Here is a 15,738-nt window from a genome sequence, read left to right on the forward strand (position 1 = left end):
GTTTATGCGAGAATGGGAATGTCTAAACAATCTTACGAGATTATTCAAACATTTTACAGGGTGATCTATATCGAGTCTTGCTACCATTACATAGTGTACACAAATCATATATAACTTAGATCTAATAGGCATTCGAATATGTGATACTACCCTATATCCACATCCAAACAAGGAAAAGGAAGTAGAGCGAAACCACACCTTCTCAACCTATGAGATCCTAACTATATATAACATTGGGAGCATACACTCTGTAATCATAGACCGATCCATAAGGATCTTTTTAGTTTTCACGCAATGTTATTTATGGTTTCTAAAATACCCCTATAGTATTTTAATTACATGTTTGATTCTAAAACTTCTGAACATGCTTTTGGGTTTATTGTTAGTCTTTTAGTACCATAAAATACTCCTATACTATTTTAAACTTTATGTTTGGCTCTAGCATTCCTATATGGTAAGTTTCAGATCTATTGCAACACCACCATCACTCCCAAACACACGTTAGTCGCATCTCGAATAAATATAGTTGATCAGGTTATATTTATTTTAGCTTACGATTATATAACTGCCCAGGTTTGACGGTAATGGTCAAGATCCAAAGACTTTTATTCTTATTCTTCTTGTGATACTTGTTCGGGTTTTTATATTCTGGATGTTCTTATACTTTTGTAAAATATGGTTATATTTTAAAGTAAAATTCTTGGTCAGAGTGTTTCTATCCCATTGTATTTATAGGTTGTATATCTTTTATGATTTGATATACTGAGCTCACTATAAACAATGCTCTGATACCAATCTGTCACACCCCAAAACCGGAACGGCGGAAACGTTCTGGGGTGGCGGACGTCATGTCAAGTATCAAAACACATGCAGTATAGTAATCAAAGTACAACAACCATTGAATTAATAGTAATAGTTTTACATAAGTTACAATTAGCAACAACATCAAAAGTAGATATAGAGAATATCATAAAATGCAGCTCGGTACAAGGCTGTCTTCACAAAAGCTCCCTGAGTGTACCTGTCTACTGACGACCTAAGAATACAAGTTATTTTGAAAGAGAGTATCAACATTTTAATGCTGGTGAGTTCATAAGTATTTTAATGACATTGATATAAATACATGTTTTTCCTCAAAATAATCTCATTAGATGATGGTGATAAAAGTTTATAGCGTATTTGAATTCCGTCCCGAAAATCCTATATTTTCTATTAAAAGTAGTCTTCTACCAAGACCAGACTGTTTTGAGTTTAAAGAAATGAGTTTATCTAATAAAAGCAGTCTTCTACCAAGACCCGACTTTTTAGTGTTTAAAGAGCATTTTTCCCTAATGTTACTATCATTATCAAAATACAGTTTTACATTAATGAGTATGTGGGAAAGCCACAATTAAATGTAATGGGGAAGATAATGCTTTACTTCAGCAATGACATTGCTGCTTATAAGGAAATACCAAAATGCAGACTCCGGATAGTATTAGATGGACAATACACCCCGAGGAGTCTAAAGTAGTAAGATACAGACTCCAGGTAGTATTAAATGGACAATACACCTCGGGGAGTCTAAAATAGTAAAATACAGACTCCAGGTAGTATTAAATGACAATACACCTCGGGGAGTCTAAAATAGAAATATACAGACTCCAGGTAGTATTAAATGACAATACACCTCGGGGAGTCTAAAGCAGCCTTTAATCCTAAGTAGGTAGTTTAAAGGTTTAAAATGTGGCCTAGTGTATAACTAGGAAAATATATTATGATGGTTTTATATGTAGAAAATACCGTGATAATACTTTCCATACAACCATGAATTATAAGGTAAATGTAAAGATACTCGTAACCATACTGATTGACGGATGTAAACACGACGACCTGCTGGCGTCGAAATGAATGTGACATTTGTCACCCTTTGGCTTGGTCGGCCGGGACTATAGCTAGCAGTCAGGATGTGGGATGGTCTGTCCCGTATAGATCTATACACACAATGCCCGCTCTCCCTCCAGGAGACTCTGGTTGCCAACTTGACAACGGTCAAATCCGCGTCATGAGGATGTATCTAGTGTTTTGATTTCTATATACCTTTCTTTTTACTAAAAGTACAACTTTTTATGAATATAGATATAACTAAGTTATCCTTCATGAAAGTTATGGTTGGTTTCTAAACTATACCTATTATAGTTTACTTGAGAGGTTATCTAGGTACCTTTGCTACCCAAAGGTATTGAACTGGAGTAAGAGTTATAATATTTATCCAGATATATATAATATATAACAAGGACTTCAATGACACTCGGACAAATAACCGGATGCTCTAAATCCACAACCAAACAAGGAACATGAAATAAAGCGGGCTATCAGTCCTAAGTCCTTCAAACCCTACTTATATAACTATATCTTTATAGACATGAATCTATCAAGAATATAAGTTTAAAAGACTTTGATAAAAGCTTAGTAATTTAAAAAGAGATTTTAGTGTTTTAAAAGAGATTTGAAAAGGAGAATTGAAAACCTTTAGCTGAATAAAACAGTTTAACATGCAAAAATCTATTTGCTTGACAGTTATTAATCACATGTGATTGATATAATAACTTAGCAGTTCAACTTGTATTCCCCCCCATAAAAGTATTTAAAATCATTTCAAAGGTTGATTAAGGGGTATGAACTCACCTGTAGTGAGTGGTTTGGATGGAAGTGCCGGATAGGATGCTAAGTGTCAAGTGAGGACTTGAACACACACACGGATCCTATGTAACGTGTAGTGATACATAAATGTATCTAATTAGTCATTTAACAACTAATTAATCAAGTAAAGACATCCTAATACATGGAAACACTTTGTTTCAAGTGCTAGGAGTGCTAAAGGGTTGCATCTAAGGAGAGTATGGCCTCACATTGGAGTTTACTTCTCATTTGGTAACCCTACATGTGTTTATGGTTGTTGGTCATTTCCCCCATGAGTTTACGGCCGTAAACTCATGGTAAATTGTACCATTGTGTGATTTAAGGTCTTATACCCCTCAAGGAAGTGTTCTAGGTTTGTATTCAAGGCTTAGAAAGGGACTAGGGCTCAAAATGGCTCATCTTTGGAGTTTACGGTCCATGGACCACTCCCTTGGAGTTTACGGTCCATGGACCACTCCCTTGGAGTTTACGGTCGTAAACCCATGTGTTTACGGCCGTAAACTCATGGTCACTCCTACCATTTCGTGTTTTGGGGTTTCTAGCTCATGCATGCAAGGTTCTAGTCCAATATCCAAGCCCTAGAAGGTGTTAGTGGCACTTAAACACCACTTGATGGTGTTTACGGTTCAAGGAGATCCCTTGACCGCAAACACATGTGTTCTTGAGGGTTTTTGATGTTCTTCAATGGATTAACAAGTAATCTAAGTAAATAACTAGCTAGGAGGTATGTACTTACTTATAGGAAGCTTGCAAGAGTGTTTTAGGCCTAAAAACACTAGTGTGTGTTCTTGGTGTTCTTGAAGAACACTTGAAGATCTAAGAAAAGAGGAGATTTCATGGATGAAATCGTGTATAAACACTAGATAAAGTGTTATATCAACAATTCTAGGGAAGAAACACTTACATTTTTGGAAGATTGGAAGAAATGTGATATGATACTTGAGAGAGAATTGTGGGTGTTCTTGAGCTAGGAAGTGAAAAATGAGCCAAAAATGACTAAGTGTCATATTTATACTCTTTAGAGTTTACGGCCGTAAACTCCATGTTTGGGGCCGTAAACTCCAAACTCTTGGAGTTTTGAGACTTAAGTGATGCACGACAACCTCTAAAGTATACTTCCTTTTATTTGTTCGTTTGAAGAATATAAAATAAAAACACCCAAACGAACTGAAAACCGGCCAAAAACGTACGGAAATGAATTTGGCTACTATTTGAAGTGTTTGACTGTAGAGTTTATACAAATGAAAATTTCGGGTTGTCACAGAGTCCTATAATTGTACAATGTATACAAGTTTTATATAACTTAAGACTAAATAGACCTTCGAATAAGTGATCCTACTTCAAAACCACAACCAAACAAGGAACAGGTAGTGAAGCGTAGATCACAAATTCTAAGTCTATAAAATCTCAGTTATATCTAACCTTGGGAGTATACACTGCAAGATTATAGACCTATCCGTAAGGGTCTTTTAAGTTATCACCTAAGTTACTTATATGGTGCCTAAAATAGTCCTATAGTATTTTAACGTAATGTACTTTGTATGTTTCAAACTTGTTATCGCGTTATAGTAACATAGAATACTCCTATAGTATTCTAAATCTAATGTACTTGATCTAGTATTCTCTTGACTGGTGTTCAGGTAAGTTTTAAGACTGTTGCAACACCATATCATTCACAAACACATGTCGGTCACATATCGAATGAATATAGTTGATCAGGCTATATTGATCCTAGCTATGATTACATAACTGGTCAGGTTGACGACAGTGTTCAACGTTTAAATACTTTAGTTCTGTTCTCCTCGTGCTACTTGTTCTAATATGTACATGTATAAGCAAGTAGGTATATTTTTATAACTTATCGCTATACTTTTAAAATATATCATTATCCAGAGCACTTAAGCCCCACTGTATTTATAGTTGTATATCTTTTATCGGTTGATATACTTAGTTCACTATAAACAATGCTCTGATACCAATCTGTCACACCCCAAAACCGGAACGGCGGAAACGTTCAGGGGTGGAGGACATCATGTTTAGTATCACAAGATATGTATATAGTAAGCAAGTAATGAACAACCATTTCATTAGAAAGAAAGTGTTTACAATGTGTGTGTTCACAAAACATAGAATTCATAAGCAAATAACAAAACAAGACTTGAAGCTATAATGCTCCATCTTCTGAATTCCCAGCACGAGTACCTGTCTAATAGGCTCCTGAGAATATAAGTTATTTGAAAGAGTTGATCAGCAATTAAGCTGGTGAGTTCATAAGATTTTAGTGATGTGAGTAAGTTGTAAAATGTTGTTGAAAATGTAGTTGTAAAATGTAGTAAGTTGTAAGTTCTGTTTAGAAAAGTTTGCTTGTTCCTCTAGAAAATCCTATATTTCCTACTTTAATGAAAGATAAGTAAAAATGATTCTACAACCCTTTCTATGAGTACTAAATGGATACAAGTTATATAAAAGTCAGAGTAAACAAACAATCGACTGTGCGCATCTGCCCCAATCCCACAACCAAACAAGGAACAGGAATTAAGGCGGATAGCACACATCCTATTGGTTGTTAGATCATTGTTATATATAACCCTAGTGTATTCATTTGTTACTCATGGAGTTAGTTGTAATGGCTCCGATATATTTGATGAAAAGATTCTTTAAGAAAACCCTTATTTCTTATAATAAAATGGTGACCACAGTGATTACTTTTATAATAAATTAGTTTATACTGGATATATATGATCTAATATCGGATAGAAAGTTGATTGGGTGAATCTGCCCTAAGCCCACAACCAAACAAGGAACAGGAAGTAAGGCGGAAAACACACATCCAACTACCTATTGGGTATTAATTATATATAACCATGATGTATAAACTAAAGTATTATAGAATTAAACACATAAGGTCCTTTAAGTTTTACTGGTTTAATAAAATGGATTAAACCCTTTTGTGGTTAAGTTTCTAGTTTGTATACCAAAAGTTCTGATTTGGAAAGTATGTTTTGTACTAGAAAACTGTGCATCGACTCTGTGTTTTATGACTTGACCCATACCTGGTACCCTTATAATGTCTTAATGTATACTAAGCATATATATATATATATATATATATATATATCTAGAATCGAATAGAAAATAGATTGGGTGAATTCGTTCAAAGCCCACAACCAAACAAGGAACAGGAAATGAAGCGGAGAGCACACATCCTATTACCAGTCAGATCCTATTAGTATATATATATATATATATATATATATATATATATATATATATATATATATATATATATATATCCCATGATGTATACATTAAAGAATCATAAGGTTAGCATTATGGTCCTCTCTACTAAACGTAGCCTTCTACCAAGACATCTACTGTTATGTGCTAGACTCGACTGTTTCTGCTTTTCGTTTGTAAAAATGTAAGTTTTCCCTAGTTTATAACTATCTTAACTCGAAAATAGTTTGCATTTGACTTTCAAGTGGTACTGTCACTTTATGAAAGTAATGGCAAATGTAAGTACACAGTTGTCGTTTATAATGACATGCAGATGTACTAATGACCTAAAACATGTTTGTTTTATTATGGTCATAATGTGAAGGCTAGTACCCCTACTAAACGCTCTCCTAGTCTGGAGATTAAGGGAACCAAACGCGACCTCTGCAAATTCTTGCAAGCCGTGTAATTCACATTTATATGATCATGTATACCCAATATAACTATCACCTTTTGTTTAAAACAATGAGTTAGTGATTCATTTGTATATTTAGATCATGTATGTTCTCATGCTATAGCAACCTAATATGTTTGATCTGTATGGTATTGTTTGTTTCTCGTCATAGTATTCTCTCTGTACTAGTTGTATTGTATGTTCTCTCTGTCTAGTATGTATGTATGTTCTGTTTCATGTATGAACTGACTCTTTGTTTTGCTTCATTGTACTAGAAGTAATGAATAGTATCTTCCTAAACTATACCTATTATAGTTTACTAATGTTTTTACTTGAACTGTTTGAAAAGACTCATTTATCTACTAAGTTATGCTTGTACTTTAAAAAACGGAGTTTGATTAACTATAAAGTAACATAACTTTAAAAGAGTTTTTGAAATGTTTTCACAACTTATAAATGACATAAGTAACCTTTTAAAAGATGTTTATTACAAACAACTACACAATTATCATTGTGTTCAAATTGTATTCCCCCCCCCCCCCTTAAAACATTTAAAACAGTTAAAAGATTCATTACGGGGTATGAACTCACCTGATGTGGGTGATTCAACAAATACGCATGTAAGGATGAGAAGTTCCACGAATGAACTCCCGAGACACAACAAGTCCTAAATGACATATAATAACATATATTGGCATGAATATAGTGTTTATAAACAACTATATGAAAGGAAACACCTTCCGGGACTAGGAAACACTTTGACCAAGTGTTGGAATCACATGTGATTCATCAAAGGAGAGTGAAATGACACTAATCATGAGTTTACTACCATGGGTTTACGGCCCAAGGGAGTTTACGGCCGTAAACTCATGGTCAAACATGAAAAAGTGTGTGTTTGAATGCTAGGGAAGCTTTAGGGACTTTTGCTCTACACTAGTATGAAAAAGACCAACTCATTGAAGGCTTTTGATGAGTTTACGGCCCTAAGGAGTTTACAGCTGTAAACTCATGATCATTTATGCATTTGAGAGTAGTTTAAGGTCCTATTCTCATCAATGAAGGGTTCTAGGTCACAAGCCTTGTATCTAGGAGGGTTTATGGCCAAAATGGCACCCTTAAAGGGGTTTACGGCCATGGGAGATGGCTTGGCCGTAAACTCCTTTTGATCTTGTGTTTGTGATGTTTTCAAGTCTCTAAGCATGAGTCCTAACTAGATATGAAGTATAGGGAAGAGTACTTACGATCTAGAAGCTTGAAATGGTTGGTTTTGGCCAAGAACACTAGTGTGTGTTCTTGGTGTTCTTGGTGAAACTTGAAGATCTAAGAAAAGAATGATTTCCATGCATGAAATCAAAGAGGGTAACTAGGAGATGAAGTGTAACAACAAATCAAGGAAAGAATACTTACACTTTTGAAGATCTAGAATGAAAATCGTGATGATAGTTGAGAGAGAAATGGGGTGTTCTTGAGTTGGAAATAAGATAATTTAGGAAGATGAAGAATATGAGCCTATAAGGGGGAGTTTACGGCCCACCTTGAGCTTATGGCCGTAAACTCAAGTGTTGTGGCCGTGAACTCTTTTTGAAGAGGTTAAGGCTTGATTCTTTTTACAGTGTCTCTAGCAGGTACATTCTAACACTCATTCGTTAAGTGTACTAGGCTTAAAACTCCTTAGAATGACCTTTAAACAAGCTATAACCCATTACTAGTGAGTTTGACACTCATTTGAGTTGATTGACTGAGCTTGAAAAGCAAAAAATTTCCGGGTTGTCACATACTCCGATCTCGTTTCCTTAGTGGTTCACTTCCTAGCACACAACCCTTATATACACTAGGCTTAGAAACTTATAAGTTTTACCTTCTGTTGATGTGTTTGACTTTTCAAGATAGAAATTTTCGGGTTGTGACATCATCCCCCCGTTAGATGGAATTTTGTCCCGAAATTAGCTTTCTTAGCCGGACTCTTGGGTTCGTGCTCCTCTGAACGGTAGAATATCCACTCGTAGACCTAGGTAACTTTTCCCTGAAGTTCATGATAGGATTCATACATGGTCCATCTATCATTACCTCGTGTATACAAGTCGTATATAATTAAGATTAGTAAGACGGTCGGATGTGTGACTCTGCCCCAGGTCCACAACTAGACAAGGAACAGGAGATAGGGCGGAAGCACACATTCTTAGTCCGCAGAATCTTAATTATATACTACTCTCGCATATATACTTAGTAGTGATAGGTTAACCGTATTCGTCCTTAGCCTCTATGCTTGAACTTGACCTGTTGGACGAGTGGTAGTTCTGGAAGATCTGTTGGGTATACGTCGGCAAGGTTTCGGAGGTCAACGTACTCCTCTCATTAGTACTTCGGGGTTTAGAATAAAAGATACGATTCTGAGGTCTGGTTCGGGTTGTCGTTACGAGTGACGAGGGTTTCGTTAATCGGTCAGTTAAGGCGGTGGGTTTTCGTAGCACATGAACTTGGTATGGTGAGGACCACACCAATCCACGTCGAATGACGATGCTGGACTCTTTTTAGAAACAAGTGTTAAGTCGATTTGAAAGAAACATCTGTTATAACGATGGTGTATTTTGAGTGTGCTCGAGAGTGCATTCTGTGTAGGCTTTCTAGTGCTTTCAGTTTTCTCCTTATTATTACCACTGCCACAAATCGTACCGTAATAAGCGAGTACTAGCAGTGAAAGTGCTTTGATAACTAGTGACGATACTTTATATTATGATCCTCCTCGGTACATCTATGATCGCTTGGCACATACAAGTTGTGTATAATTAAGATGAATAAGACGGTCGACTGAGTGACTCTACCCTAAGTCCACAACCAGACAAGGAACAGGAGCGGAATCACTCACTCTAAGCTTGCAAAATCTTAGTTATGCATAACCCTGATGTACATACCAAGTGATCATAGCTCACCTGTACGGATCTTTAGTTCTTATATGAATGATGTGACTTGTTCGAGTAAATAATATAACTACTTTTTAATTTCTTCAATTTTTTATACAATTTTTAATCTTTAAAGTAATTTTATTTAGAAGACGTACCGCTGTTCACAGGTGGTTCCAGGGCTATTTCTCCTGCGGTGATCATCAGTATTCGTCTTTCCCCACCCGAGTTCTTCATTATTGGGCAGTCACTCTTGTAGTACCCAGTCTCACCACACCCATAGCGGGCCTGGTTCACTTTTACTCCGGGGACTTGGGAGATTGGTTGTGCCGACGCCCTGCAGGAACGGGCAGTGTGCCCCTTCCTGCGGCAATTCATGCACTGCATCTCCCGACAAGCTCCGGTGTGGTGGTAGTTACACTTACTACACATCGGGAGAGTTCCATCATATCGACTGATAGGTGCTGGAATGGCAGGTGTTGTGGCAGCGTGTACAGTAATTACTTGTTTCTCCTGCGGGGGTTCCTGTGTTCTTCGTTCCTTCTTCTTGTTCCCCGAATTTTGTTTATAGTCCCCTCCATTTGTTAGCTCGGGAACTGGGGCCACCACGCCATGGCGGAATCCATGGCCAATGAGTCGTTGGGCCAGGCATTTGGCACTATCGAAGGTAGTTGGTTTAGAAGTCAATACATCCCCTTGAATCGGGGTATATAAGCCCCAGATGTACCTCTCTATCTTTTTACTCTTCGAGGTAACCATCTCGGGGCACAGTGTTGCCAGGTCACTAAACCTGTCAGTGTAGGCTACTATATCTGAGCCGGCCATGGTAAGCTCCCACATCTCTTGCTCCAGCTTTTGCACTTCGCCTCTTGGGCATTATTCTTCCATCATCATCTCTTTTAGGATCTCCCAGTCCATTGAATTAGCCACTAATAGGGTCAGTGACTTAACATGGCCATTCCACCATGTTAGGGCTCTGTCGGAGAAGGTGCAATAAGCAAACTTCACCTTGCTCCCTTCTGGGCACGGACAGATTTCGAAAACTGATTCTGTTTTCTCGAACCACTACATCAGAGTAATGACTCCTCCATTTCCATTAAAGGATTTGGGTTTACAGTTCATGAAGTCCTTGTATGAACACTCCCGTGGGTGTCCGTGAGTAACTCCGGGGTTAGATAGGTGGGTACTGCTACCAGATCCACTGGTACCATTTGCATGGCTTTGAATCATAGCAGTTGTTACTACGGTTGTTATCGCTGCTTGGAAAACAGCAGGATCGTGTTGTGGTGGTGGAGGCAGTGGTGGATTCTCTGTTGTGGTATTGACTACACGCCTTATAGATCTACCGCGTGGCATCTTTTGCTATAATGAATATGAGACGAAACGGTGATAAGTCTGCAATAGTGGTTATAAGTCGAATGCTGATTAAACTAAGTTATCCTAGTTCTGAGTGTATCCTGTTCCGACTTTCATAGAGTTCTAAAACAATTCATGATGGAAGTCTACATAAAATAAACTTTATGAATTAGTAGTGACTACTCTCGAATGAATTTCTGTGAATTGAATATCTGTTTCCAGCTATTACGAAAATGAAATAATCCTAACACATAGTGTGAGTAGTGTATACACTAACTCACTAGGTTATTTTTAGTTTATTAGTTATTTGTGCGATGCATAGGACGTTTGTTTTGTTTGTCTGATCCATTCTCGGAATCCTCTTCATGAATCTCTTCTTATTCCTCCTTGACTCCTGTGTTGACTACTATGATGGAGGGGTTACATCTATCTAGGTTTGTTGTGCGAGAATGGAAGTGTCTAAAGAATCTATGAGATTAAGTGAAACATTATGGGGTGATCCTTACCGGGTCCTCCTATAATTGTGCAGTGTATACAAGTTGTATATAATTTAAGATTAAATAGACCTTCGAATAAGTGACCCTACTCTAAAACCGCAACCAAACAAGGAACAGGAAGTAGAGCATAGATCACAAATTCTAAGTCTATAAAATCTCAATTATATAAAACCTTGGGAGTATACACTCCAAAATTATAGACCTACCAGTAAGGGTCTATTAAATTTTCACATAAGTTATTTATAGTGCCTAAAATACTCCTATAGTATTTTAATGGTATGAACTTGGTAAGTTTTAAACTTGTTGTTATCTTATAGTATCCTAAAATACTCCTATAGTATTTTAACTTTATGTTCTGTTCTAGAAATCCTTCGTTATAGAGTTAGATAAGTTTTAAGTCTGTTGCAACACCACATCACTCCCAAACACATGTTGGTCATATCTCAAATAAATATAGTTGGTTAGGCTATATTGACCCAAGATATGATTACATAACTGTCCAGGTTTGACCGCAATGTCCAACCTTTAAATACTTTTGTTTCGTTCTCCTTGTGATAGTTGTTCTAGTATGTATATATGTATGCAGGTATGTATACTTTTTATAAAAATATTATTATATTTTAAAAATATACTTTTAGTCAGAGCACTTTGGCCCCATTGTATTTATAGTTGTATATCTTTTATAGGTTGATATACTTAATTCACTATAAACAATGCTCTGATACCAATCTGTCACACCCCCAAACCGGAACGACGGAAACGTTCAGGGGCGGAGGACGGCATGCTCAGTATCACAACAAATGTAGAATAGTAAAACAAGCAACCACAACCATTACATTAATATTAAAGCGTTTACATTATGTTCGATTCACAAAAAATTGACTCCAAAAGTAAATAACAAAACAAGGACATGAAGCTACTATGCTCCATCTTCTGAATCCCGGTGTGTGTACCTGTCTACTAGTTTCCTGAGAATACAAGTTATTTTGAAAGAGAGTATAAACATTTAAGTTGGTGAGTTCATAAGTATTTTTTTTAGAAAAGTTATAGACTATGTTCTTTAGAAAAGTTCGTCTGTTCCTCTAGAAAAACCTATATTTTCTGATGTGATGAATCATAAGTAAAAATGACTCTTACAATTCCTTCTATGAGTACTTAATGAATACAAGTTATATACAATCCAGATCAAACAGACAATCGATTGTGTGGATCTGCCCTAAGCTCACAACCAAACAAGGAACATGAAATGAGGCGAAAGTCACTCATTCCATTGTTTGTTAGATCCTCATTGTATATAACCCTGACGTATTCACCAGGTGCTTACGGAGTTAACTATAATAGTTCTTTAATATTTGATGAAAATATTCCTTAAGAAAATCATATATTTTCTTTAGTAAAATGGTAACCACAATAGTTCCTTCTATAATCACTCAATTTATACTAGCTATATATAATCTAATATCGAACGGACAGTTAAATATGTGAATCTTCCCTAAGCCTATAACCAAACAAGGAACAGGAAGTAAGGCGGAAGTCACACATTTCACTGCCTATCGGATATTAATTATATATAACTCTGATGTATAAACTAAGGAATTATAGAATTAATCATTTAAAGTCCTTTATGTTATACTAGTTTAATAAGAAGTATTAAACCTTTTATAAATAAGTTTCTAGTTTCACTAACTCTATTGTGAAACATTGTTTTCAGAAATAAATGTTATTGTTTTCAGAAAGTTCTATCGAAAACTGATTATATTTAAATAACGATGTTTACCATAGAAAATCCAATATTTTCTATAAAACTGATTGGTAGTCTTACTCGATCCAAGACTGAAAAGTACAAGTATTTATTTTAATGATATCTAGTTTTTTGGATTAGGTAAACTGGCTGAAGATTTGTTTACCCTGAAAGCCTGATACGACGATACTACCCTCCTATGATCACTTAATACATACGAGTTGTATATAATCGAGATCGAACAGACAGTTGAATGGGTGAATCTGCCCTAAGGCCACAACCAAACAAGGAACAAGAAATGAGGCGTAAATCACACATTCCACTGTCTACCGGACTTTAGTTTTATCTAACCTTATAGTATATACTGCGTATCATATAATTAATATCCCTTGTGAAAGTATAGGAAAAGTATATTACTACATAAGTATATCGTTATTTCTCCTTGTGAGTTATATGACCATACTGATTGATATGACGAGAATCGGACGTCGATATCGTTTTATGACATTTGTCACCCGCAGACCTGCCGGTCCAACTGTAGCTAACAATAGATGTGAGGGATTGTTAGTCCCACATCGATCTATACAAAAACTCACGCTCTCCCTCTGGGAGACTCTGGATCATAAAGGTGGACTTCTACTGGTACTTAAGTAAGTACCGAAGACGCGTCTCATAAACTACATTAACGACTTTACAAGTAATAATGCGAAAACCTTTTTATAAACAACTGATAGTTTTGTAAAAAGATCCATTTGTTCTATAAACTATATTTATGATAGTTTATAAGTTTATTTCCATGTTTTAACCTGGGTTTTGTAAAATAGTTCATATGATCCATAAACTATGCTTATTATTGTTTATTTCCATGTTTTAACAAGTTTCATGTTCTTATTCATATCGACAGAAAGATAACAAAATAAGTAAAATTACATTTTTTAACACAAGATTTCTTGTGTTTTACTTGTATTACCCCCTAAAAAGCATTTAAAATCATTTAAAAAGGTAGATTATAGGGGTATGAACTCACCTTATGTGAGTGATTCGATTGAAGACTGGAATAAGGATGTTATACACACGAACGAAGTCTCGTAGCACAAATGAGTCCTAAATAGCATGTAATGATACATATAGGCATGAAATTAGTGAATGTAACTACAAATCCGATTAGGAAACAACCTAGGATGCAAGAATAACTCACCAAAGGAGTGTTAGAAGCAAGTTAGGAGGCTAAAAGGGAGTTTAAGGCCAAGCTAGAAGGGTTCACGGCCTCATGAAGGGTTCACGTCCCTATGATGGGTTCACGGCCCTATGATGGTTCACGGCCTTATGAGGGGTTCTCGTCCCAACTTCAGTGAAGAACACTTGAAGATCTTGTTGTTTGGCAAGTTTTTGAAGATCCTAAGTTGTATTCTAAGGAGATACAAAGAAAAGGGATGTTTAAGAGTGAAATTGTTGTTCTTGATATATGATACTTGAGAGAGAATGGGATGTTTGCGGCCAATAGAATAAGAAGTGAAGGAATAATAAACCGAACTCATATATATACATAGGGTTCACGGCCTAAGGAGGGTTCACGGCCGTGAACATGGTTTGCGGTCGTGAACCTCACTTGTTAGGGTTTATGGCCCGAATGCAGTACTCCGATCTCGTTTGCTTAGTGGTTCACTTCCTAACACCCAACCCTTACATACACTAGGCTTAGAAACTTATAAGTTTGACCTTCAGTTGATGTGTTTGACTTTTCAAGATAGAAATTTTCGGGTTGTGGCATATGTCTTGAGTTACCATGGTCCTTGGGTTCTTTAGTCAAATCGAATGCACCCTCATTGTCACAGAAGATTTCCAAAGGATCCTTGATGCTTGGAACGACACCAAGATCATCAATGAAATTCTTCAACCATGTAGCTTCTTTTGCAGCTTCACTGGCTAGTATATACTTTGACTCGCACGTAGAGTCTGCCACTGTCGGCTGCTTGGAACTTTTCTAAGTGACCGCTCCTCCATTAAGCAAGAATACCCATCCTGACTGCGAACATGAGTTTTCCCTATCAGTCTAGAAACTTGCATCTGTATAACCTGTAACTCTCAGCTCATCTTTACCCCCATATACCAAGAACATATCCTTTTTTCTTCTTTGATATTTAAAGATTTTCTTTACTGTTGTCCAATGACTTTCGCTTGGGTTGTCATGAAAACGACTCACCATGCTCTGAGCAAATGAGAAGAAAGGTCGAGTACATGTCATGGCATATATGATCGTTCCTATATTAGAAGCATATGGGACTCGACTCACTCTTTCCTTTTCATCACTAGAGCTAGGACATTGAGTCTTACTCAATTTGGTGCCATGTTGCATAGGTAGAAAACCTTTCTTGGAGTCTTGCATCTTGAACCTCCTCAAGATCTTATCCATGTTTGTACAGTGGCTCAGTCCTATTAAACGTTTAGATCTATCTCTATGGATCCTTATACCAAGTATGTATGTAGCCTTTCATAGATCCTTCATAGCGAAGCAACTCCCAAGCCACGTCTTAACACCTTGCACCGTTGGTATATTGTTTCCTATAAGGAGTATGTCATCCACATACAATACTAGGAAGACTACGTTACTCCTACTAGCTTTGATATATACGCAGGACTCACCTTCACTTCTTGAAAATCCAAACTCTTTGACCTTTTCATGAAAGCAAAGGTTCCAGCTACGAGACACTTGTTTAAGTGCATATATGGGCCTTTCAAGCTTACACACTCTATTTGGATATTTTGTATCTATGAAACCCTCAGGTTATGCCATATACACTTCCTCTATGAGTTTTCCATTAAGGAAAGCGACTTTCTCATCCATTTTCCATACTTCATAATCATGAAAAGCTTCTATCTTGTAAAGTCAAT

This window comes from Lactuca virosa, chromosome 7 (genome assembly GCF_052849685.1).
Source record: "Lactuca virosa cultivar CGN04683 chromosome 7, Lactuca_virosa_CGN04683_v6, whole genome shotgun sequence".
NCBI classification, from domain to species: domain Eukaryota; kingdom Viridiplantae; phylum Streptophyta; class Magnoliopsida; order Asterales; family Asteraceae; genus Lactuca; species Lactuca virosa.